Source organism: Mastigoproctus giganteus, chromosome 6, assembly GCF_048544385.1.
Source record: "Mastigoproctus giganteus isolate SK-2022 chromosome 6, ASM4854438v1, whole genome shotgun sequence".
NCBI classification, from domain to species: Eukaryota; Metazoa; Arthropoda; class Arachnida; order Uropygi; family Thelyphonidae; genus Mastigoproctus; species Mastigoproctus giganteus.
Window position 1 is genome coordinate 148,046,097 of NC_143580.1, and position 27,962 is coordinate 148,074,058.

The 27,962-nt window shown below is 38.1% G+C and overlaps 1 long non-coding RNA gene across 1 annotated transcript in view; it reads right to left on the reverse strand.

Annotated features, from left to right (window-relative positions):
* LOC150084648 (uncharacterized) overlaps positions 1 to 27,962 on the reverse strand; it is a 101,140-nt gene that overhangs the window by 32,813 nt on the left and 40,365 nt on the right. The window contains exon 3 of the long non-coding RNA XR_016547070.1: positions 9,849 to 9,902. This is a non-coding gene — a long non-coding RNA (uncharacterized LOC150084648). The remainder of the gene's footprint in view (positions 1 to 9,848; positions 9,903 to 27,962) is intronic.

The following is a 27,962-nucleotide window of genomic DNA, read 5'->3' on the forward strand; positions in this document are numbered from 1 at the left end:
GAAGTTGAGAACATCAATACCAGACATCAGGAGAGTAATCTTTCAGGGAGATGCCCTGAGCCAACAGTGGTTCTGTCTAGCACTTAACCTACTATCCACCATGCTCAACAACAGCAAGTATGTGTTTAACCCCAGGGGCTCATATCTGGTGAGTATGGGCTTGGCACACCCAGGGTCCTGAGCTGGATAAATTTTTTTTTTGGCTGGTACAGCATAAGCCTCAGGCTTACACGCACCTAATAATAATAATAACTTCAAAGAAGGAAGGAAAAACCTGTACACCCTCTTCCACCTGATGTACATAGATGATATCAAGCTCTGTGGCAACAGAGAAGCAACTACTCCAGATCACCGAAGAATTCAGCAATGATATCAGGATGGAATTTGGTATACATAAATGCAAGACCTATGGATTACATCAGGGGAAATTAGTCAGCCAAAACTACCAGCTACAGACTGGTAAAGAGATCAAAGCCATGACAGAGGGAGAGATCTACAAATACCTGGGGATGATGCAGGCCCAGCAATTAGAGCACAAGGAAATCAAGGCCTGCCTGACCAAAAAACTCCCATCAGACTCAGAAGCCTGCTCAAAGCAAATCTAAATGGAGGAAACAGTTAAAATCATAAATGCCAATGCAGTCCCAGTGCTAACGTACTCCTTCAGGATCACACATTGGACTAACACCGACAAGACAAGAACAGTGATGACGAAGAGCTGCCAACACCACCTGAAGTCAGCCATGGATAGACTGAAAATAGCTCAGAAAGAGGGTTTGTTTGTTTGTTTAGTGGTTTTATGGTGCATTAGCATCTGAGGCTATATTGCACTAAGTCAAAAGGGTATAAAATACAATATCATAATAAATTAATGTACAATATAAAACAGTTATAGAGCATAAAATATTCTAGATAAAATTATTTAAATTAATAAGTTGTGAAAACTTAAATATATCTGACATGTCTGTTGAAATGAAAATCTGTCTGAGTGTATAAAGCTCAGAGATGAATAAAACACAAATGACGAGGTACGATCATTATTAAAATATGTACATTCAATTAAAATATGACGGACTGTTAAAATGGTGTTGCAATTCCTACACATAGGACGATCGTCTGCCCTCAGCAGATAAGTGTGTGAAGTGAATGTCCTATGCGGAGCCGAGATAGAACAACTTCCTCTTTTCAGTTACTGCATATACTGGACTGTAAATATTCAATTACAGGCTTAATCTCATATAGCTTGTTTGCAGCCTGCCCATGCCATGAGTGTTGCCACTGGGATATCAGTTTCTTTCGTATTAATTGCCTGTATAGGGGACTAACAGGTATGAGTTAAAAAGGGTCACTGATCCCTAAGATCCTAATGTGGCCCAGGGATCCAGCAGACAAACATCAACATCTGATTGAGAGGAGGCACAGTTTCTGCTGTATCTGGGACAGGACTGAATGAATATTGAACTTCAACAATGATAAAGCCTGCAATGAACTGAGATAATTGGTATATATAACACATTTTTGGTGGTGGATTGGATTGTTTCTATATGATCCAAGGCTAACTCAATGGCGTGCAGCTCTGCAGTGAATACACTGCATTCATGAGAGGTCTGCTCAGATATGGTGCTGTCTGGGAAGATACCACAGATCCCACAGACATTTCTCACTTCAAGCCATCTATATAGACTGGCAAGAAGTCAATGTTCAGATCAGTGTGCTGAAAAGAACTGCAAATAGACAGCAGAGTCTATTGACATGGAGTGCTGTCCTTTCCCCAGTTGTTAAGAGAAAAGTTGCAGTTTGGGACATGAGCATGCCAAGGTGGAAAACATTCCCCTGGAGATGGGGCAATGTTATCTAATGTTATGTCCAAATCTCTGAGTTTGGATAATTTGCCAATTATCCAAACGAATACCGTTTGGATAATTGGCAGTCTGGCAAGTGTTGTACAGATTTTCCCAACATGGCTCAAAAACGGGTGTCCACATGGGGTGATCTGGAAGGGATTTCAGTTTCAAAGCATACTGTAGAGACAACTGTTTCCTACAAAGTGAAAATAATGGCTCATTCACTTTGACATAGAGGCTCTGACATGAGATGTTCAAAATGTTGTTGGCAATATGAATCACCTGATGGTGGATGGGACCCATCCATCAGAGTATGCTGAATCTAGCAGAAGAATATACCTGTGACCCATAATCTAACTTACATCACACGAGCACACAGAGGCAGAGCAAGATGCACCAGTTACAGCCCCAAGAATTAGAAGAGATTGCATGTAGGATATTCAAGCCTCTCGTGCACTTCACATGTAGTTGACAGATGTGCTGTAAAAAGGTCGACTTTCTATCGAATACAAGCCCCCCCAAAAATCTAGTCTCAGGTACTACTGGAATAACATTTTGTCCAAGCCTCTTTATTGTTCAGGTTCAGGGTGAAAGGTTGTGCTTGCAACAGAAATGCATGCAAATGGTCTTTCGCAGACTTGAAGCCATCATTCACTGCCCATGAATTTAGGTGGCCAATGGCATGTTGCAGTTGCCTCTCAATTACTCTCGTTGTAGAATTGAGAGAATACGCTAAAGTCGTCAATGTAGAGGGCACAGTTGGAGGAAGTTGTTCTGTGATGGAATTCACTTTGATGGCAAAAAGCATAACACATAAAACTGATCCTTGAGGTGCCTCCCTTTTCTTGGCTGAAGGGCTGAGAGAGAGAGAGAGAGAGGGTAGATCCTACACAAACTTGGAAAGGTCGATGGGAAAAAATTTTTTGATAAAAGTTGGGACTTGACCTCTAAGGCCGATGCTATAAAGGTCTTTTAAAATTCTAAATCTCCAAGTTGTGTGTCATATGCTTTTTCCATATCGAAGAACATGGACACCAGGTGTTCTCGTCTTAAAAAGGCATCTCAAATGGAAGTTTCGAGCCTGATTAAATGGCCCCACTCTGAAATGACATCTCTTGACGAGTTAAGTGTTCTATGTGGTGTCACGGTTATCAGTATTCCTCCAAAAGACATTTCTTGGAGTAGCTGCTCAGAATGTCTCATTTTTTGTTTTGATTAAGAGGAATGGAGCCTCTTAACTGATTTAGGGGAACTTGCTAACTTCTCTAAATCTTTATGAATAAAAAAAAGCTACATTTTTCCAATAGGCTTTTCACTGGTGGAGTGAATGATTAAGAATCTTGGGACAGGCCCTGATGGTTCTTTCTGTTTCTTCATTGTTACTTGCAGATAGGGACCAGTTTGGAGCCCCTGAAGAAATATATTTATCAGGATTCATATTAGTTTTTTATTGTGGTTCAGTGCACGGGCTCCCCACCCACTACAGAGCCCAAAGGGATGCCCACTACCTGGCAAGCAATAAATGCACTTGGGAGTGGGATGCCAGGCACCATACCCGTACTGCCACCAGCCTGAATCCTATCCCTCAGATAATGAGAGTAGGGGCATGGCATTGACATGGTTGACCCTTGCAGGCGAACCCACTAGCCGATTGATCCTAGCCGGGCCACCAGAACCACCCATCTTGTTGAAGCAGGGGCCAAAGTGGTGTATTGAAGCTGGACCCCTCAATCACCAGGGTCTCCCTTTCCAAATTTCCATGGGTCACAGCAAACAACAAACACACCGGATTCCATTGATAGACTGGAATGTAGGCCATGGGCATTGGGATCCCAGTGATGCTAATCTGGAGGATTAGCAGCATCACTGGGAGGTCCCCTCACCATGTACAGGTGCCCATGCTGAGGGCAGGAAAGAGGGAGGAAGAGGCCTGATAGACTTTATCAAGCAACAGAAAGCAGCCATAGCTAACCTGAAGGATTACTTCCAGAAAAACACAGCATCACACTACTAGGCCACAAGGAAGACAGACAAGTGGCATAATCCACTGAATCCAAGCGAGGATTCACCCTCCCCCAGATGACACAAGCGAAGCTAGAAAGATCGGCAAAGAAGACACTCCAGGGTAGATACTACATATTAGTTTGACCTACAATGACCTCCATCAAGACCACACAGATAAAATAGCTTCCAATGCATGGCTCATGAGCGAGATGCTCCTCCCAGAGACCGAAGGATTCATGCTTGTCATGCAAGACCAGGTAATCAACACCAGAAACTATAGAGAAAATACATCGCCTGTATTTTCTATAGTTCCTGGTGTTGATTACCTGGTCTGGCATGGCAAGCACGAAATAGGAAATCGCAAGCATGATACAGAAAAAGGAATCCAGAGTGTCAGATAACACATGTTGATGATCCCACTTGGTCTCAGAAATGATCCAGCATATCACTGCAGGATGTAAGGTGATCATCCAGACAGGGTATACTCATAGACATGACCAGGTAGCCAGGATAATACATCAGAAGGTAGTGAGGAAATACCAGTTGATCAAAGAGAGTGTACAGTATTACAAGTACAAACCCCAGGCAGTACTAGAGACCCCAATCCACAAGCTGTACTGGAACCATGGACAAGACAATCCCACACAACAGACTGGACGTAACCCTTGTCGACAAGAAGGAAATGGCTACCTGATTGGTATAGCAGAGCCCAACACTGGCAACTTCCAGAAAACCTGAGGAAAAGATCAGAAAGTACATGAACCTAAGACAGGAGATCAAAGGGATGTGGCATACGCAACAAGTAACGACCATCCTGATTATTGAATCAACCACCGATATCGTGCCAAAGACCCTACATAACAGCCTAGCATCAATAGGTTTCCCAGAGAACACCTACAAAGAACACTAGAAAGTTGCAATCCTGAACACCTGTTGGACAGTCGGTGTTCCTTTACCAACAAGTAACACCAGACATAACAACCACCCTGTGCACTTGGTAGCAGTAACCGTCACGGGAAGGAACCCCCAATCAGGGAGAAATAATATAAGAGCAATAATAATAATAAAAAATAACCTGTTTGTATAATAATGTTAGTATGTTGTAAATAAAATGAGTGAATTTGAGCTCCTGGTCAGATCAGGCCAAAACTGATATTGTAGGAATAACTGAAACATGGTGCCATCCTGAGACATGGGGTGCCAATTTTTACTTTAGTGAAATTTGGCACCCCACTCTAACACCGCTGTATGAAACCCTACATTACACACACGTTGCTGGCTTAGTGTTCTTGATTCACCTCAGAGTAAATGGGTGGAAGGAGATTTCTGGCACTGGCAGAACACAAGACAATGTTTTCTTATGTATTATTTCCATTTTGATAAGTGCCATTTATCTGTAATGTAATACCACCACCACCCTAAAACTTGTTTTAACTGTTTTTCTGGGTAGCTGTGTTATTCAAATTTCTCAATAAATGTTATGGTTTACATTGACTGACTAAGACATTTAACTGCTCCCAAAACAGAATGACTAATGAAACAGCTATAAGAGTGAAAACATTTTTGTAAATAAAGTCAAACACTTTTTGAAAGGGGGACATTGATGATCATGCAAAATCAGGGCAATGCATGAAAAAGTTGTAAAAGATGAGTTTTGGGAGTAAAATATTTGCTTTAAGTTAAAAGAAAGCCAAATTTCCATTTGCAGCACTAGAAAGATGGGTCCAGCAACACAGGCATTGTCAGCTGTTCAAGGGTTGCGGTAGTGAAAGTATAGTGAGAATGATCGGAAGTGGGACACACAACCACCTAGTGTGCCAGAACATTAGGTGGTTGTGTGTCCACCACTGATTGACAGTATTAAAGAACTCCTATTATTATAACATGTACATCTAAGGTGAAGTCCCAGATGTGCAATGTTCTTTCCAATTTATAAAAGTAGTTGCTATGATGAAATAATCTGCACAATAGTCTGGACAGAAATAGAATTATCTGAGAAACACACAGCATGGACATTTGTTAAAAAGAAATCATGTATAACTAATATATAAAAAAAAAAAAAAAAAAAGAACTGGATGCAAAGAATAATTTTGATAGAGAATACTTAGATTTTAATAAGGCTTCTGATGTTGTCCTAAATGAATGCCTTTGACTTAAAAAAAAAGCTGAACTAAAACAAGTGGAATTCAGAAGTTGATGAAATCGAATTAAGTGATGCTTAAATAGATATAGATGATATTACTGCTTAAAAAAATAATCAAGTCAAAATAAGAAGAAATTAAGTTTTACATAAATGTACAAAGGATGAATATATATATATATATATATATATACAAAGGGTACTAGGAAAGTTTTGCAATACAGCTTTGTTTATTTAATTTTTTCAAAATAATTTCCTCTACATTCAATACACCTCTACATCCTCCGAAACCAATCTTTAAACCAGTTCTGCCAAGTTTCACTAGGGAATAAAGCACACTCGTTGTCCCAAGCCCGTAGAAGGTCCTCATCACTGGAAAACCGCCTCCCTTTTAGCTTCATTTTCACATGCGGGAACAGTGCAAAGTCGCAGGGAGCAAGGTCTGGACCGTAGGGAGGGTGCTCGAGAAGTTTCAGTCCTGTCGTGGTCAAATATTCGGTGCAGGCTTTGGCGCGGTGAGCTGGAGCATTATCGTGATGGAGGTACCAGGTGTCCATTCTTGACTTTGGCCGCAGGTTCTTCATAGATCCAATGACTTTAGGCAGGCATTGTTCAGTATACCACTTAGCTGTGACTGTCTTCTGCGTGTCCAAAACGACACGTTCCACAATTCCACTCGATTTGAAAAATACAGCTATCATTTTCTTCTTTACAGATCGGGATTTTCTGGCAATTACGGGTGTGTCGTCATCATCAAAGACCCAAACTTTGTTTTGAGCCTTGGTCGGCAGATCGTAATAGTACAGCCAAGTCTCGTCACCTGTCACGATGTTGTTCACATACCGAGATTGTCCCTTATCAAACTTTTTTAACATCTCCCGGCACAAAGTCACACGTCGTGTCATCTGCTCTTCAGTCAGTTGATGCAGCACCCAGAGAGAACAAAGTTTCTTCACGTGCAAATGATCTTGCAGAATCGAACGAATTGTTGGTGCATTTAGGCCCAAAGTATCCTCTATCTGTTGGTAGGTCACTCGCCTGTTTTCGTCAAGCATTTTCCTCACAGCAGTAACGTTTTCCTCCGTAACTGACGTTCATGGCCTTCCCGGCCTCTCAGAATCCTCCAGAGTGAAATTTCCCCTTTGGAATTCTCTATACCACCTGAATATCGTTGTACGATGTGGACAATCATCATCTAGTGCAAGAGTCATTTCTTCTAAGCACTGGTCTATGGTTAAACCACGCACGAAATTATACCGCAAAACTGTCCTTATCTCATTTCGTGACCACGATGCCATCGCAAGCACTTTACACTCTCACTACTAATGAATAACTGAGCCCATCAACTTGGCGCGGCGGTTACTATGCACGTATGAACATGTCTCAACATGCGTCAACAAGCAGCTTTCTGTGATTCATTGTTGCGTCATATTGCAAAACTTTCCTAGTACCCTTTGTATATATATATATATATATATTCTTCCCTCACCCATTTCACAAACAAACTTCAATTAAGACCATATATAAAAAAATTGCCTTTAGCCAAAGGCTTATACAGATGCCTGGATGGAACAAAATTTTTTTTTTTTTTTTTTTTTTTAAGGTTAATGGGCCTGCTGCATTGAATATAGAATGTAACAGTATATATTAAAATCAAAAATGTGAATAAAATATCGCAATAAAAAAAAACCTGCATTTTGTTTTATACATTCTTATTATACAAATTTAGGCTAAACAAATTATCACTTTTGCGCTACATTTTCTAATTAACATGGCTCCTCATTTGAGAAGCCATGTTAATTAGACTCTTATCTAAGGTCTCCAAGGGGAGAAGGCGTGGCTCATGCTGGAAATATTGTTCAGGAAGGAAAGGTTGTATGAAATGAATTTTATTCAATTAGTCCATTTGTTGTCTCTTTTCTTAACTGTGCAGGCAAAATAAATGTAAAATTTTTTGAAAAGTGAGATCAATATTTAAAAGTTGGACTGGTCACAGTGACAGTGTGCAATAGTTTCATCATAAAAGAATACCATAACAAATGCAAATTGTGGAGTAAAGCTTTTTAAATGCTTAGCATGTAAAATAGATGCTAACAAAACTGGCATTTGGAAAGTAACTGTGGAAAGTTCATGATTAACACATCTACACAAAAACTTGACTGTCAGAGCAGACAGCTCACAGAAGTTTCAAATATTTTTATATCTGCTACACCAGTAATAGACAATGAGAAAAATATACAATTCTGACTCAGTAGAAAAGATTGTCAAGAAAATTCAATAAAATAATTTACCATGTAAAATATTTAAGTAGTTTAATGGCATGACGCTACAAACTGATATAATTAGACTAAAACAGTCCCAATAACTAAATAAAATTGGCTAAATTCAGGATTTCTATACTGAAAGCAGTCACTGGGCCTGGAGTTTGGGTTCTACAGAATTATGTGCAAAGAGAAATTAACACAGGTTGACAACTACAGCACATGAAATCAATTTTCTTACTAAATTAAGGTAATTTTTTAATTGAAAAATTAGAGATTTAGAATTTAAAATTAAAGTTTTGAGACAGCTATTACTTCAAAAATTATATTTACAGCAAAAATTTACAACAAATGCTTCAAGCTTTAGAAAAAGTATAACTATCATACTTTAATGCAATAGTTTCAGTTTATACAGAGTTTCCACAAACACTATCATTATACATCTTGTGCAAATCTCTCCATAACAAGTTGCTTTTACTTATGCACCTCAAATAAGTAACCCTTCCCAAGTAGATAAGCATACTGTTACTTATTCTCAGATGATTGTCATCAAGTTGTCATGGTATAGTGGCATCTGGACAGAACTGCATTCTGACCTAACTTGTAGCATTTTTTTTGCATAAGCTTCTGGGATTATAGTGCGCCTTCACTTTATGTGAATTAATAATGTTGTTTATTCTCACATGAATAATAATGCTCTCTTTATCCCCCCTTATAAACTGGCAACCTACTGGTAATAACAGCACATTCATTTTAGCACTTAGTTCTAGCCCACCATCCTTATTATAAATATATTATCTTACACTCCCAAATCACCTAGCAGGTCACACTTCAGTCCCTGACGAGTCCCCAGTTCGGTCTCTGAGTGGCTGTTAATTTCTTCAGCAATTTAATTTCACTGTATTGCATCAGGTATTACACCAAGTTTTAGTTTTAGACCAATATACTTCTTGCACCTGGCACACAGAAGAAGACAATCATCGTATGAACTACAATTATAACTAGATTGGCCTTTGAATAGATGCTATAGGCTGTACACGAAATAACTCATTACTTTGTCTGAATCATGACATCCTGCAAAGAAGCATTCAAAGTGATCTTGTATAGCATTATTAAAGTAAGTTATTATTTTTTTTCTATTTGCCAATGTACTTAAGATGAAAGGTTGGAAACCATTGGGTTATATCAGCGGTTCCCAAACTGTATGCCACAGCACCCCAGGGTGCTGCTGGATATTTTAAAATTTTGAAGGAAACACAGCGATACTCGACATCTGATGGACACCACACAAACTACTAGCTCGAGGTAGTTCACAGTTTCAACGTTACTTATTAAGTTATTTGGACCTAACTACTTAATAAATTGAACTGTTAAGTATTTCTTTTGGCTTGGGGTGCTGTGAAAAAATTACTCAGTTCACGGTGTCCTTAGTGAGACACTAAGGACACCGTGAACAGAGAAGGTTTGAGAACCTCTGGGTTAAATATTTGGTGATGGCACAACAAAAATAGTGAGGGACCCCAGTTACAATTTAATATTAGAGATAATTCATTACAAACTAATATTTCATGCACACATCTCAAACACATGTATACTTACAATTTTAAGCTTTTTGGGAAACAAAGTCTCAAGTTCCTTTTCAAGCTTCTGGAACTGAAAAATAAAGTGCAAGTAAAAGAAATTCAGTTTTTAGAGTAATTTATAACTTGTAACTCATACAGAAATTTAATTACTTCATGCAGTCAGCAAATTATCAAAACTTCTGTCTGAATACACTGTGTATACAAAATATACAAAACAGGAAAAATAGGCACATACTCACTGTAGATGTATACTTCAGATGCTGCTTCCTTGATAACAGGAAACCATATATTGCATGTGCACACAGCTCCAAAACAGGAAGCAAGATATAAGTCCAGTTCAGGAGGAGAAAAGGCATTAGTGTGCAACTATTTGGTGCACTGAATTTGCAGACTATTGTTTCCTCTCAACAAAATGCAGTCAAGATGGTGGGGGGGGGGGGGAGACAGACAAAGCTACTTTAGCAACAGAACCATAAACCATTAGCAGATTAAACAGTAATCCAGTGTGTAGAAAATTATTTTCTACACACTTCAGATGTGGAATTTTGAACTATCCATGTGCTGCACTCATGACACCGATCACAGAGCCACCCAGTATGGTGAAACTAAAGACCTCTAATGACCACACACTGACACGTGAAATGATCTATGGCGTCACATTTGAATGCAAAAAATTAAGAGGCATTACTTACGTACCTGTCCTTGTATTCTCATACTTTTATAGATGGAACAATTAAGTTTCTGAAGCCAATTTGGATAATTATACACAATACATATAAATATCCACAGTACTGAAAAGGGACTAAAGTAGTTGGTGGATATTACAGATATAATACCACCACTTTGCTTATTGGAGGCTTGAAGTGGTGGAACCCATGTTTAGTCTCCAGGGCTAAGTTCTGGTCAACCCTTCCCCCATCTCTTCCATCATGCAGTACGACTGATGACTTTTGAGGTAATGATGAAAATCGTGGCAAGATCCAATCTTCCTTACATTTCAAGGGTACAGGTCTAAAACAGTGTTCGCAGGCCGGCTGCTAGTTAGTACACCGGACAGAACCTATTGGTAACTCTTTAGGAGGCTTCCAGATCAGCTAGTGTATAATCTTGCTACCTCTACTCTGTCAGAGAGTGACTAGAGGGAGTCTGAGTAGTGTATATTTAGGGGGGGAGGCATTGTCGAGGCCACATTATTAGTATTTAGTATTAGTATTAGTAACGGCCGCATGGTGCAAGAAAGCCTATGGCTTATGCTGCACCAGCCAAAAAAAAAAATAAAAAAAAAAAATAAATAAATAAATAAATAAATAAAAAAATAAATCCGAACAAAACAATGATAAAAACAAAAAAAAAAATAAAAATAAATAACTAAATAATAATAATTAATAAAATAAAAAATAATAAAAAGGAAATTAAACCTATCATCCTATGTGCTTCTCTTACCCGAAAGTACTATCCAGATGACCTTTGAATTTCCCCAAACTCTCGGCCTCTACCACCCATGAAGGCAACTTATTCCAGTAATTTATAACTCGCTGGCTAAAATAGAACTTCCTGCAATCCAATCTAAACATTTCCCCCCGTAACTTGAATTTATGTCCCCTAGTTCTAGCATCATTTATAATCTTGAAAATTTTGTCCTCATTCATTTTACTGATGCCTCTCAGAGCCTTAAACACCTCAATCAAATCTCCTCTAAGGTGTCTAGTTACCAAACTCTGCAACCCACATATTCGAAGTCTTTCTTCATAAGGACGCCCTTTTGCCGATCTCACCAGGCGAGTTACCCTTCTTTGCACCCTTTCAAGAAGCTCGATGTCTTTCTTTAGGTGCGGTCTCCATACTTGAACACAGTATTCCAAGTGTGGTCTAACATAAGCCTTATATAATGGGATTATCACGTCCCTATCTCTACTTGCAAAAGTTCGATAGATCATTGATAGGACACCATGGGCCTTCCTTGCAACCTGTTTACAATGCTCAGAGAATTTCATGTCTGACCGTATCGTAACACCCAAGTCCCTTTCCTCCAGTACTGGCTTTAGTTGAACTCCACCAAGTGAATAAGTTTTTTTGGGATTACTGTTTCCCAGGTGTAATACCTTACACTTTGTTGGATTAAAGCACAGCTGCCATTTTTCTGACCATTCCTGAAGTCTATCTAGGTCTCTCTGAAGAAGCTCAGCTTGACAGTGATCATTAACTACTCTCCCAATTTTAACATCATCTGCAAATTTAGACATCACGCCCTCTATCCCTTCATCAATGTCGTTTATGAAAATTAAAAACAACAGTGGTCCTAATACTGATCCTTGGGGAACCCCACTTCTTACATCAACCCAATCTGAGGAATAGCCATTTATCACAACCCTCTGCCTCCTGCCCTGAAGCCATCCTTCTATCCATCTAAGGATTTTCCCAGTGATTCCAACCTGTTCCAGCTTATAAAGCAACCGCTCATGTGGGACTGAGTCAAAAGCTTTGCTGAAATCTAAATAAACAATGTCGAAATTATTCCCTAAATCCAGCTCATGAGTGACCCTTTCGAAATAGCGAACCAGATTTGTTAAACATGATTTTCCCTTTACGAAACCATGCTGAGTATCCTTGAGAATTTCAATTCGATCCAAATGATCCTGAATTCCACCCTTGATCATTGCCTCCATGATTTTCCCTACTACTGAAGTCAGACTGACAGGTCGATAATTTCCAACTTCACTTTTAGAGCCACCCTTATGTATGGGAGATACATTTGCACTTTTCCAATCCAAGGGAATCTCCCCAGAGTCTAATGATGCTCGCATAATTAGCCTCAATGGTTCAATGCACTCGCTTGCCGCCTCTCTTAAGATTATAGGGTATATTCCATCAACTCCAGGAGCCTTACTGGTCTGTAGGCTCGAAAGTTTTTTCATTAAATAATCTTGGGAAATTTCAATATCATTAATTACATATTTTTTAACTTCGCTCCCACAATTTCCCTTTGCCACAAAAGGCTTTTCATTTGTAAATATCGATGCAAAATAACTGTTGAGTTCATCTGCAACGGCAGCTGGTGTATTTATTACTATCCCCTTTCCCTTACATAAAGGTCCGATCTGGTTTGTCCTGCTCTTCTTGGCATTTATATATGTGAAGAATTCTTTATCCCCCCTCTTTGCTCTGTTTGCTAGTGATTTCTCATAAACTGCCTTTGCCTGTCGAACCTTTTCTGTGGCTCTATTACACATCACCTTGTAGCTGTTATAGGCTTCAGTACTTTTTATTGTTCTGTAACCTTTCCATGCCACCTTTTTCTGCTCAAGTAATGCGGCAACTTCACTAGTCATCCAACTTGGAACCCTCCTCGTGGAGTATTTTTTTTAATGGTATATACGCATTCAAGGCATCTGTGATTAATGTTTTAAAAGCGTACCACAGTTCAATCGTATTCATTCTCTGCGCGATATCTACCCAGTTAATAGAGGCCATGTAGTACCTTAAGGCATCGTAATTTCCTTTTCTGAAATTAAAACCCATTCCTTTGCCTTTTACTTCTGCTACCTCTCTCGTCATCATCCACCGTAGAACTCCGTGATCACTTCCTGCTACTGGTTCCTCTACTGTCAGCCCTGTTATGTCATCTGATTCATGTGTGATGATGAGGATCAAGGATCTTTAACTCAGATCCTTATGTCAAGGATCTGAGTATATTCTTACCATGTGTACGCCATATCCAAAAATTTCATTACTTCATACAGCATGTCCCCCCCTCCCACTTTTTCTTACTATTGAATACACCATGAATTGTCAGATTAATAGAGTAAACTTATCTGTGAAAAGATCTAAAACTCCAAACATTTCCTAGTTCATGATTAAAGAGGCCTGTGCACTCTGGATTCATTATTATTATTTTGGATTATTACGTTACACAGAGCGAAACAGAGATAGAATAAGTAATGACAAGTTTTTCCAATTAATATTAAACTTGTCTTCAATTATTTTGTCTCCATTTCACTCTATGTAACGTAATAATCCAAAATAATAATACTTCCTAGTTCATTTCACAAATATACATGGTCTCAATTCTAATCTCAACGATGTACACTTCCACTTGCAGTCTGCCAAACCCATTTACTTTTTCTGACAGAATCTCAGTTATCAGTTGATTCAACTACTGCTCATCTCAGTTGCCCAAATTATTTGCTGTATAATTCCTTTCACCTCAAAGGTGGTACTGTGCATATGTCCATTCTGATATTCCCTGTCAGAGACTTCGTAATTTGGAATGTCCTCTTTTCGATCTTCCCTGGCTTAAAATCTCTCTACCTCATTGTGTCAAATTCATCCATTGTTTCTACCGTTCTCCCAACTCCACTAATCACTTGGAGCTCTTTGACTTCCTCTCTTTGTAACTTGACTTTCTCCAGTCCAACTTTCCTAACAGTGAGGTAATTTTCCTTGGTGATTTTAATGTTCACAACCCAGCTGGCCAAGATGCTGAGGCTTTTGCAATTACTAATGACCTTGCACAGACTGTTCATTTACCTACAAGAATACCAGACAATCCTAACCATACAGCTAACACGCTTCATCTTTTTCTCACAAACAACCCTTCTAAATACACAGTCGAAGTGAGTGGTCCTTTAGGCACCTCAGATCACAACTTGGTGATTGTCTCTTCTCAAATGCAGCCTTTATCTCATGGCTATTCCCAACCTCGTATTGTTTGGCATTACAAGAATGCAAAATGGGATGACCTGCGAGATTTCTTTTCTTCTTTTCCTTGGTCGGATTACTGTTTCAAAACTTCTGATGTCAACATTTTCTCAGATCGTGTCAGTGAAATGATTCTTGTAGGAATGGAATCCTTTATTCCACACTCCACTTTAAAATCTCGTCTTTTATCTAAACCTTGGTTTTCCAATAAATGTGCTAAGGATGTTCAAGAGAAGAATGTTGTAATTGGCTTGTTTCCAATTCTTCAGTTTCATTTTCTGCGTACTTCATACTCCAGTCCACCAAAGCTCGCAACAATTGTAAAGCAGTTATTACTCTTTCTAAAGTAATGGAGAAATAAACTTCCAACTCAAACTACCTAGAAACCTCTGTCTGATCAACGATTCCCAGTATGGATTCCGTCAGTGTCGACCCATTTATGGACAAATTCAATGGAAAAGTTAGGTGAAACACAAGAAGTTGCTCTTGACATCTCAAAGGCTTTCAATCGTGTTTGGCATAAAGGTCTTCTAAACAAGCTTCCATCTTATTTATGGTTTGCAAATTGTTTTTTTGTAATTTGTTATTCAGTTTTCTCTCTGATCGCTCACTGAGGGTGATGGCTCTCTGTCTTCTAACTTCTCCACTAATGCTGGTGTCCCCCAAGGTTCAGTTCTTTCCCCCACTCTTTTCCTCTTGTACATTAATGACCTTCTTCCATTGACTGGAAATCCTATCCATAGTTTTGCCGAAGATAGCACATTGCATTCCACTTTCCATTTTGAGAAACCTTGACCTGCTCAATCAGCTTCAACTTCTCGAATATCCGCTTCCAATTCCTTAAATGCCGATCTCCAGGTAATTCTCCAGTGGGGCAAAGACAACTTAGTTGATTTCAATCCTTCTAAAACTCAGTTTTGTCTTATATCTTGCAAAAAGGATTCTTCTGCTCCTATGCTTAACTTTGGTGACACTCCGATTTCTAGACAAAATGATATATCTCTTTTGCGGATTACCTTGACTTCTAATCTCTCTTGGCACAAGCACATTACAAATATTGCTTTTTCTGCATCTAAAAAAACTTGGTTTTCTCTTTCGTTCTCGGCGTTAGTTTTCTTCCAAACAGCTGTTCACTCTGTACAAATCGCAAATCCGCCCTAACATGGAATATTCTTCCCACATCTGGAGCTTTGCCTCCAAAACCTCTCTCAGGCTTCTAGATTCCATTCAGAAGAGAGCAGTTAGGTTAATTAATGACTAGTCTCTAACAGATTCTCTCCACTCGCTGTCTCATAGACGTACTGTTTCTGCTGCATGCCTTTTCTACAGATACTTCCATGGGCACTGTTCTTCTGAACTGGCTTCTATAATTCCCGCTCTCTCTCTTTCAAAACAGTCTAAACACATGCTGCCACCAGCCAACATCCATTTACTGTCCAACTTCAAACTCACAGAACCAACTTTTAATCTTCCTCGTTTATTCATTCAACTGCCGTTTTCTGGAACAACCTTCCTTCATATGTATTTCCTGAAAATTACAGTCTACAGAAGTTTAAGTGTAATGTTAACAAATATCTTCTTTCATCTTCTCACCCTCCAACCCAAGCACGGTACTAAGTAATATAGATTCTAATACCTCTCGTGTTTGGAGTTTTCATTAAAAAAAAAAAAAAGGAAGCATTTAAAGATAAGAACTGGCTTTTATCCAATTCTCCAGAATTGTTTTTTCTGTTTATACTAAAGTTCACAATAGTTGTGAAAAAAAAAAGTTATTAATAAAGCCATTAGTTATTAACAAATTAATTAATTATAAAAATAATTAATTTGTTATTAATAAATAAATCCATACTCTATTCCGAACAGACTTAGAATAACAAATATTCCCCTTGTCCCAATGGGAGTAGAGCCTTCGGGACACTCACCAAGCTACTGCCAACTTCTGTCCATCTATACTTCCACCTGTGTTACATTCTGATGGATTTATTGCATTCTCATCTAAAAATTAAGATGACTTATTAATACCTTACTTTAATTCTGCATTTATCTTGATAAATCTCCTCATACTATACTAAATACATTGTTTAATGCCTTCTTGATCTTCCTAACAGGAGGGTATTAGAAGAACCCCAAATATTCTTGTTACCAAAATGTCATCTCCAGGTCCTGATAACATTTCTCCACTTGTTCTCAAAACCCATGCTCTAGCACTTACTCCTGTTTTTTAAGCTGCCTTTTTAAACTTTTATGCCACTGATACTGCTCCATCAATTCCTAAAAATGGTGACAAACTGCACTCTCCAAATTATCATCCCAGTGTTACTTACCTCAACTCTGTCTACAGTAATGAAGATATCTGTTATTAGCATTAGCAAAGACACATGATGCAAGAAAGCAAGCTTATGTAGAATCAGCCAAAAAAAAACCCTTCTCATTTCACTCATCCACTCGCTCCAAATGTTTGTCTAGTTCTGCCTTGAATCCATTTAAGCTATCAACTTCTACAACAACAGATGGAAGTTTGTTCCAGCAATCAACCACCCCCCTGGCTAAAGGCAAACTTCTGCACATTTGTCCTATGACTGTCTTTCCTCAATTCAAATTTATGCCCTCTCAGGTGATTATTCTGAGCAAGAGGAAGAATCCCATCAGTATTGAGCATGCTCAAACCATTCAAGGCTTTATACACCTCAATCAGATCACCTCGCAGGTGCCTAGCCTCCAGATAATGTATGCAAAACTTAAGCCTTTCTTTTGTAAAAGCAACCCTTTGTTCCATTCACTAATCTTGTTCCCTTCTCTGTACTCATTCCAGCAGCTCTACATCCTTCTTAAAATGAGGCCTTCAGACCTTGAGTATTGTATACAGTACTCAAGGTGTGGCCTGACCATCGCCTTATACAAGGGGATAATCACCTCCTTATCCCTGCTAAAAAAATTCCTGTATATCACTGACAAGACACCATGAGCTACTCTTGCAAACCATCTGCACTGCTCAGAAAACTTCATATCTGCCTGCACAATTACCCCCAGATCCTTTTCGTTCTCTACTACTGTCAGTGTAGTACCACAGAATTCATACATTACTCTGGGGTTACTGCTTCGCATATGCAGTACTTTACATTTGTCAATTCAATTGCCACCTCTCAACCCATCTGCTCAACTTTAGTAGATCCTGTTGCAGCAGTGTATGTATCAATATTATTAATAAATACAGAAAACAACAATCGATTCAACACGGAATCCTGGGGGACTCCACTAATAACAGTAGTCCACAAAACAGCAGTGTCCATTGATTACCACTCTGTCTTCTCCCACCCAACCATCCCTTTATCCATAGCAGCAATTTGTCTCCAATACATACTGCTCCAATTTGTGCAGCAGTCTTCCATGTGCAACAGTATCAAAAACCTTTATGCTTCAATTCTATCTTGAAAACTGTCACCTGATTAATGATCAAGATAATGACCAGAATGGCGCAAGGTACAAGCTTATTCAGTATTAATCAAAAATAAATAAATAAAATAATAAAAAAATAATAATAAAAAAAAAAAAGTAGCAATGTCATTATCCCTGACTTCATTAACAATTAATTTTAAGTGTTTATCCAGTCCCTCCTTAAATTTAGGAAAAGTTTTATCCAGTCTGACTAAAGGAAATTTTCATATATTTATTTTATACCCTCTCAACTCATGCCTGCTATGTCTTACATGATGAAGCAAAAATTTGTCCTTATCATTTATGTTGCTCAATCCCTAGCAGGCCTTAAGCACCTTGATCAAGTCACTCTGCAGATGCCTGGTTTCCAAACACTAACTTATCTCTCTTCTTAAGAATACCCCTTTGTACCCTCAATCAATCTCATCACTCATCTCTATACCCAAATTCAACAAGTCTACATTTTCCAAAAAAATGTGGTCTTCAAACCTGTTTGCAATATTCAAGATGTGACCTACCACAGCTTTATATAATGGGATAATCACCTGTTTTTCAGGTGATTATCAGTGGCTGAACTCCATGAGCAATTCTCTATCAACTTGCCTACACTATTTCTATATTAAAGAACTAGTAACATTTTCCGGCATTAAACTTCAGCCTATTCAAACAATCTATCTAATTCTTCTTGAAATTGTATTCCCCGATTACTAACTAGCCTGCCCAATTTTGTATCATCATCAAATTCAGACATTAAACTTAACATAACTACATAAACATTATTAATGAATACTAAGGGGCTCTGCCCCCTGCTCACCAACCCCCACGCATACTTTTTTACATAATATGTAGAGATATGAAGGAGCAAGTCAAATCTTTCCTACGTAAAAGACAGCTGACGAAATTCACTCATTGATATCTAATCAGGAAATGACCTATGTAATTATTTACCTGTGCATTTGTAGTGTGCAGCATTCTCAAAGTCAAATAAATATCACTATGTAATTATTCACCTGCATTTACATGGATCAATTAGGAAAATAAGGTTCAAGGTATGATTACAAGGTTCTCATTGGTAAAACAGTCTGTGATTTGGAGTCAAAAGATTGTATGCTTTATCGGTGTGAAAAATATCCAGAAATAGATGAATTAAAAAGTTCATAGAGAATATTTTTAAAAACAATGAACCAGATGATATTGAATTCAAGCAATGGATACACACTGACAGAGATACACTGGACACAAAGCAATTAACAACAGAAGATTTTATTGAAGAGCTGAGTACAGAGATATTTAACTTTCCTGTCATCATTACATTGCTAAACATCAAAGCCACCATTTGATATCAACAAAGGAAAGCCTAATAAAAGGAGAATTGGTCATTTTGATGGATTTTTCAGAAAATTATTCATTTGTTGTGCAAGATGCTGTTCAAGGGTTCCACTGGGAGAATAGCCAGGCTACCTTGCATCCATTTGTCATTTATTACAAGGATGTTGAACTTTAGTATTAGCATTAGTAGAGGCTTACAATGCAAAAAAGCAAGCTTATGCTGCATCAGACAAAAAAAAAAAAAAAAAAAACCCTCTTTATTCCAAATGCCAGTCCAGCTCAGCCTTAAATTTATTTAGGCTATCAACTTCTGCAACAAAAGATGGAAGTATGTTCCATCAATCAACTACCCACAGGCTAAAGGCAAATTTCCCCACCTCTATTCTACAATCATCTTTCCTCAATTTGAAACTATGCCCCTCAGTTTCTCAGTCTGAGCAAGAGGAAGAGTCCCATCAGCATTCAGCTTGCTGAACCCATTCAAGGCCTTATACAGCTCAATCAGATCACCTCACAGGTGCCTACTCTCCAGGCACTGCAATTTGCAGAACATAAGCCTTTCTTGGTAAGAACACCCCTTTGTTCCCCTCAGCAATCTTGTTGCCCTTCTTTGTACTCATTCTAGCAACTCTACATCCTTCCTAAAATGAGGCCTCCAGACCGGTACACAATACTCTAGGTGTGGCTTGACCATTGCCTTGGATAATGGGATAATCACCTCCCTGTCGCTGCTAACAAAATTGCTATATATCATTGACAAGACTCCATGACTCCACTACAAGTTCACTGAGTAGTGCAGACAGCCTGCCCTGGCAGCCTGTCTGCACTACTCAGTGAACTGCATATTTGACTGCACAATTACTCCCAGTTCTTTTTCACTTTCCACTTCCCTGAGTGTAGTATCACATAGTTGGTACGTTTCTCTTGGGTTATTGCTACCCATATGCAGTACTTTGCATTTGTCAATGTTAAACTTCAGTTGCCACTTTTCAATCTATTTGCTCAAATTATCTAGATCCAGTTGGAGTAGCATACTTTGTTGGCAGTTAACAACCCCGCCAACCTTTGTATCATCTGCAAACTTGGACAATAAACCTGATTTACCTTCATCAATATCATTGATAAATATACAAAACAACAATGGGCCCAACGTTGAACCCTAGGGAACTCCACTAATAACATTTGTCCACAAAGAGCAGCATCCATTGATTACCACTCTGTGTCATCTCTCACTCAACCATCCCTTTATCCATTGTAGCAACTTACCCTTAATGCCATACCTCTCCAATTTGTACAGCAGTCTTCCATGTGCAACAGTATCAAAAGCTTTCCTGAAATCAAAGTATATGATATCAAAATTATTTTTGCATTCAATTCCTTTGTGACCACATCATAGTATGCAATCAAATTGGTCAGACAAGACATCCCTTTAACAAACCCATGCTGTGTCTTAACTATTACTGCAGTCTTGTATAGATGATCCTGCAATGCTTCTTTAACCAGTGACTCCATTATTTTTCCCAGAACACAAGTTAAACTAACAGGTCTATAGTTACCTGTGTCACCTTTTGAAACCCCTCTGTGAATTGGTGATACATTTGCACACCTGCAGTCCATGGGGTTCTCCTCGAAGTGCAAGGAAGCTCTCATAATTATGGCTAAGGGTTTGCTTACTTCCTTTGCTGCCTCCTTTAATATAACTGGTTAGATCCTGTCCACCCCAGGTGCCTTTTTTATGTTTAACTTAAATTTCTCCTCCACTTTGCTCTCAGTTATTACAAAATCACTTAGCTCCCTGTTAGAGTTTGATAAACTCTGGCAGTCCCCTCATTGAATAACTCCTCATGTATGAATGTAGATGCAAAATACTCATTCAGTTTATCAGCTACCTGAGCATGATCATCAATAGTCAACCCATATATATTAAGTGGTCCAATCTGATTCATCCCTTTCCTTCTAGAGTTTATAAGTAGAGAAGTTTTTGCTGTTTTTCTTTGCATCCTTTGACAAGGATTTCTTGTAATCTGCCTTCGCCTGCCTAACCTCCTTTGTGACTTGATTACTAGTTTATATCTGCCATAGGCTTCTGTGTCACCTGGTACTTTATATGCATTCCATACATTTTTCTTCTCTGCCACTCTGAACACATTAGTTCATCCGACATCTGTTTAGGCCTAAACCTTGAACGGTATTTCTTAGTTGGAATGAAAAGCGTAGTAGCCTCCAAAATTAAGTCCCTGAAGGCTTCCCATTTAGAATTCAACGTTGGTATCATCATATCAGTTGATCCCATTGTACAGAATTTAAAAACTGTCTTAGACACCTGTAGTCACCTTTATGAAAACAAAAGCCCTTCCCTTTAGAATTGATGGTTGTTTCATCTTTAAGTAATTCCCACATCGGTACATTGTGATCACTGCCACCTAATGGTTCCTTTAACCACAAATTTGTTTTACACAAATAATCACTGCAAATAACCAGATCAAGGGTATTATTCCCTGTGGTTGCCTCTCGAACATGTTGCTATAGAAAACAGTAATCCAATAAATCCACAAAAGTATTGCTGGTGTGTGAGTGACCAATCCACAAGTTCCAGTCAATATCTGGAAAGTAAAAATCCCCCATTATAAGACATTCTGATTTACTGGCCCACTTTTTCTCCGCACAAATGCTCATCATACTCATTGGATTCATTAGATTCAACTTCAGAATATAAGTTTCTGCATAATCAGTGACTGCCTTCGACATGACACAATTGCAGTGCTTGTTTCTTTAACAAACTTAATTGAATATTTGAAGAGTTTCATGACAGAAATCTGGCACATTTACTACTCCAGTGATGGTTCTGCAGTTCAATACAAGAATTTCATGAATTTTATTAACTTGTGTCATCACGAGAAGGATTTTGATATCAGTGCTGAATGGAGTTTCTTTGGCACTAGCCATGGCGTCACCATGTGATGGAATTGGTGGAACAATAAAACTATTGGCAGCACATGCAAGTCTCCAACGCCCAATTGAAAACCAAATCCTGACGACACCAAGAAATATGTTTGAATTTTGTGACAAGGGTGTGACTGCAATAAAATTCTGTTTTTTTTCTAAAGAGGAAATTGAGCAAGTAAGGCCATTTCAAGAGAAAAGATTCATAGACATCATACTATTGCTAGAACAAGAGAAAATCATCACTTCATTTCTACTGATGCAAGACAGATTCATGCTTGCAGAGTATCAAATGACACACCATTTGTAGCTCATGTAGATCAGACTAGTGAAACCGGTATTCAATATGCACCAATTGTTAATTTACAACTTGGCCAATACATTGCCTGTATTTATGACAATAACTGATGGATTGGAAATATTTGTGAAATTTCATTTGAAGAACATGATGTATTGGTAAATTTCATGCATCCTCATGGAGCAGCTTGCTCATTTCAATGACCTGCTAGACAAGATGTCTGCAGGATTCTTCAACAACAAATTATTGCCAATCTTCCAGCTCCAAAAACAACAACAATGGGACAACAACACAGCTTGCCTGAAGTAGTAATATTAACCATCAATGAAAAATTCCAGTCCATTACAAAACAGTGATTCAATATCTTCACACTCACTTGCTTATTTCAAATTGTATTGTGTTTTAAATAAATTTTGTTGCAGTTATAACTTCTTCAGGCATAGAAACCAATAGAACATCATCTTTATGCTTGGAATCTTGAATAAAGACCACTTTTCATGCTTGGGAACTTGGACTAAAAAAACCCATGCAATTTCTTTTTTTGTCATTTGCACCCCCAGTGTAAAAAATACAGATCTTTTTGTGCATTGGTAATATATCCTTTCTCCTTAAACCAAAGGGCAGAGTAATTGCCAAAAATTTCACTCTTGTAAATGCAATAGTTCTGTCCTTATTGAGATGTGAAACTTCACCATCAAATAAGTATGCAAATATTATGTGGAAAATATAAAATGTTTAAGGCATTTTTTTTAGGCCTTAAGTAGCAAGACACCATGATTCTTGTTGCTTAACACTTACTCTTTCCAATGGTGGCAAAAATGAGAGAATTGAAGGTGTCCCACATTAAGATATTTGCCCCTAAAGATAGGTCAAATTTTGAGTCTATCTTTGAAGGAAAATATCTCAGCCAGCAAACAAGTATAAGAGCTCGTATTTAGTTAGTCTGAATTCATGCAGATGTTAAATGGAATGCCCAAAGAAGAAGGTACCAAAGGTTTTTATTTCAAAGTTAATGACTTTCAAAAAAGTCTTGTTTAAATTTGTCATGACAAATTTTTGGTGCCAGTTTTAGACCACATTGTAAAAAATGAAGGTTTTGGAGCCTGGACACAAAGTTTTGCATTCTCTGTCAAAAGTTAACTAGGTATACCAAGTTTCAGAGCAATACCTCTCAATGTTGTGGAACAGTAACACTTAAAATTTGAAAATTTTTTGTGATTTGCTTCACATAACACAAGTGACCGCCACAAAAAAAGGTGCTGGTGCCTCACACATACTATATTTAGAACTGAATTTTTGCACAGCTTCTTTGGAAACCGGTTTAAACATCTCCACCAAGTTTCAACAAAATTGAAGATGGTCGAGCAGGGACCATCTTCAAAATCAGGCCACTTGACATGGAATCACCCAGTAGCTAATTAGATTAGTCAGACATGATCTCCACCTTAAAACCATGATGTGCTTCCCGTATAATTTCATTTGTGTTCAGATGTCCCGTATTATGCCCTTAACTTAGAATTCCATATTCCTTCCTACCACAGATGTTAAACTGGCAAGTCTGTAGCTGCATATATCACCTTTTGAGTCACCCTTGTGAACAGGAGGAGACATTTGCCCATCTATAGAGACTTCACCTGAATCCAAGGATGCTCTTTTTATAGCAGCTAAAGATTTACTTATCTCAGCTACTGCTTTCTTTAATATAATTCGTTAGATCCCATAAACTCTTAGTGCCTTGTTTATTCTTGATTTTAATAACTTTGCTTCTGGTCCTTATTTATCATAAAATCATTCAACTCAAGTATAAGCTAAGCCACTGGTAACCTCAACTCAAGCCTCAAAAGCCTCAGCATCCCACACAGCTGGGTCCATTAAAATCACTAAGGAAAATTAACTCACTGTTAGTTGGACTAAAAAAATAAGAGTTTCAGAGAAAGGAAGTCAAAGAGTTCCAAGTGATTAGTGGAGCTGAGAAAACAATAAAGGCAGCAGATGAATTTGACAGAATGGGTAGAGAGATGTTATGGCAGCAAAGATCAAAAAGAGGTGATTCTAAATTAGGATAACTGAGATTCTTTCAGAAAAAAGTAAGTGGGGCCTGGCAGATTGTAATTGGATAATGACTTCTCTGAGATTGGAACTGAAACCACATATGTGACTAAGTGAATTTGTGGAAAGTTTTTTTTTTGCCTCCCTTCCATATCGAATTGGGCTTAATGAAATGCTTTTTAAAAGTCATAAATAGGGTCAGTAATGAATTTTTATATTTAAAGAATAAATTCGCAAGAAGCAGTTAGAAAACTTATGAGGACTGCACATCTGAAGCTACAAAAGAAATGGACATCTTTTAAAAAAAATGGACTGCAATATTCAGGATACATTTCCTCACTTCACATCCATATTTTTCTCATCAAATCTGGGCTGTCAAAGATAGGGTTCATCAATAAGAAAAGAACTACCAGGGAAAGCGGAATTCAATATGATGATCAACAATTATTGGACATTTATCAAATAAAAAGAGGAAAAAAATGTAGAATATTTAGTATTCAATTAGTTACATTAATAACCCTTAATTGGGCATGTCAGTACTGTATTTTTATGTGGTCATTTGCACACTTGGGTAAAAAGTTATTTACTGTTAATTTTTTTGATACTACCGTTATTTTCAATCTATTGTGAAATGTTTTTTAATATAAAAAACATACTGTTAATTTTTCTTTTTTACAATACCCACCCCCTCTGCAGTGCTTTAGACATAATTTTCATCACCTCCATTATTTGGAAGTTTTGAATGTTATCTCCCTAATTACTTTGGTTGGTGATGAGTGAAATATCAATCAAAAAACACACATGCTTCCACAACTGTATGCCAGCTGCCTCTTCCATACCATGGAGCCAAATGGCATAACAATTGGAAATGATGACATAAAACCAGTGTGCCTCAATAATTGCATACAAAAGATGCTGATAATTTTATAATCTTGTTTTTAAGCAGATACAGATAATTATGAAGGATAGCCTAAGTTGATCCTGCATTTTTCCTGTCTGCACAACTAACATGAAATGTATAATAACTAATATGAAAGCACGAAAACACTTCTGGTGAAAGGTATTAGAAGTTTCAGCTGTGTGGGCTGAGTAGAAGAGTATAAAATTGTGCAAGGTCTCAAAAGCCCATAATAAGTAATCATCATCAGCCATTTTCAATCCACAGCAGGATGAAGGCATCTCCAGCAACTTTCCAGTTCTTTGTTTTGTGCAATGGCCATCCATTTACTACCCACGAACTCGTGAATTTAATCTGTCCATCTCCGCTGATGTCTTCTGGGTTTTCTTTTAGCTCCTCTTGGGTACCATTCTGTTATTTTCTTAGTCCATCTATCATCATGTCTTCAAGCTATATGTCCAGCCCAAGACCATTTCAGTTCTTTAGTTTTAATAAGAATGTCCTCTACTTGTGTTTGCTGCCTAATCCATGTGTTTCTCTTCTTATCTGTCTGATTCCTAATATAATTCGTTCCATTCTTCGCTGTGTCGTTTTCAGCTTCTCTTCCATTCTTTTGGTGAGTGCCCAAGTTTCACTTCCAGTTTGACTAAACATTGGTTCATTATTTTGTTTCAGACAAATTGGGATATTTCTCCTCAGCTCAGTATGTGACTATATTTTCAAATGCTATCCATCCGAAATTTATTCTTCTCTTGACTTCCAGCCATTTATCATTATTACAGCTAATGACTTGTCCCACATTTATTATGAAAATCTCCAATCAGCTCTTGATCTGGTCCCAAAAAAAGGATGTTTTGATACTCATAGGTGATTTTAATGCAAAAGTAAGCAAGACAGTTTCTTCTAGTCCGGAATGTGGTAGGTTTGGTCTTGGCACTAGAAATGAATGGGGTGAAAGTTTAATAATTAAACTAATAGGGGCCAACTTTAATCCAGTGTAATCACAGCAAAAACAGTTCCTGGAGTAGATTGTGGCAGTGACCATCAGATACTCCACATCATTCTCATGCTGAAGCTGAAAAAGATCATGAATAAGGTTTCCCCTAGATGACTGGATGCAGAAAATATTCCAAACGATTATATACTTGAAATGCAATTGTTTTTAAGCTCTATTAGAACTAGATGGCAATATGCTGCCTGAGGAAATGTGGGAAAATACAAAAAAAATTAAGGATTCAGTAAATAGATACATCAAAGATCAGGAACAGAGAACTGCAAAAGCCCAGGGTGTAAAAGGGAACAAAGAGTATCAGGAACTAAGCAAAATCATCAAGTGCTGTTCAAGGCAAGACAAACATGATTATATCAATCAAAAGTGTGAAGAAATCGAATACCACAACAAACAAAACAACACTAAGAAGATGTATGATGTAATTAAGTCCTTAAGACAAAAGATCTGACCTTAATGTAATTAAGGACACCAAAGGGGAAATTTTAACAGAGGAGAACCTAATTAAAGGAAGGTGGAAAGAATACTGTGAGCAGCTCTTCCGATCACTTGCTAAACACTAATGATCTGCCACCCCCTTTTCAAGGCGCCTCCATAGCCAGGTGGGAAGGAGCAGCAGTGCATAGCACACGCTTCTTGATTAGACCGGGGTTCGAGCCCGTCACCACCAAATACGGAGAATGCGGAAAGGTCAGGGAATGACCACCGCATATCCCGGAGCAATATGGCCTTAGTTGCTAATGCTCCTAAAAACCAAATAACAAACAAACAAACAAACCCCTTTTCAAGAGTGTGATCATGAACCAGTTCCACTGAAGGAAGTCGTCAAAAAAGCCAGAGAACTGACGTGTGGCAAGTCACCACTGATGAAATCTGAGTGGAAATGATTAACGCAACAGGTGCGAAGGGCGCAGAGTTTTTTCATAAAATAATTGTAAAAATTTGGGAAATGGGACGGTGGCCATCAGATTGGAAGAAATCAATTTTTATTCCCTTATCAAAAAAAGGAGATCTGAAAATTTGCTCAAATTACAGGACTCTTAGCCTAATTTCTCACATTAGCAAGATTCTTCTTAAAATCATATTAAACAGAATCGCAATAAAACTTGAAGAAGAAATGCCAGAAGGGGCAGAGGAACCAGAGATCAGATCTTAAGTCTACGACTGATTATTGAAAAATGCAAAGAATTCAATGTTCCAGTCATTTTGTGCTTAAGCATTTGATTGTGTTGTTTGTTGTTGTTTTGGTTTTTAGGAACATTAGCAATTAAGGCCATATTGCTCCGGGATATGCGGTAGTCATTCCCTGACCTTTCCGCATCCTCCGTATTTGGTGGTCACGGGCTCGAACCCAGGTCTAATCAAGAAGCATGTGCTATGCACTATTGCTCCTGTCCACCTGGCCACGGAGGTGCCATTTGATTGTGTTCAACACAAGAAATTATGGGAAACAATGATTAATATGGGTTTC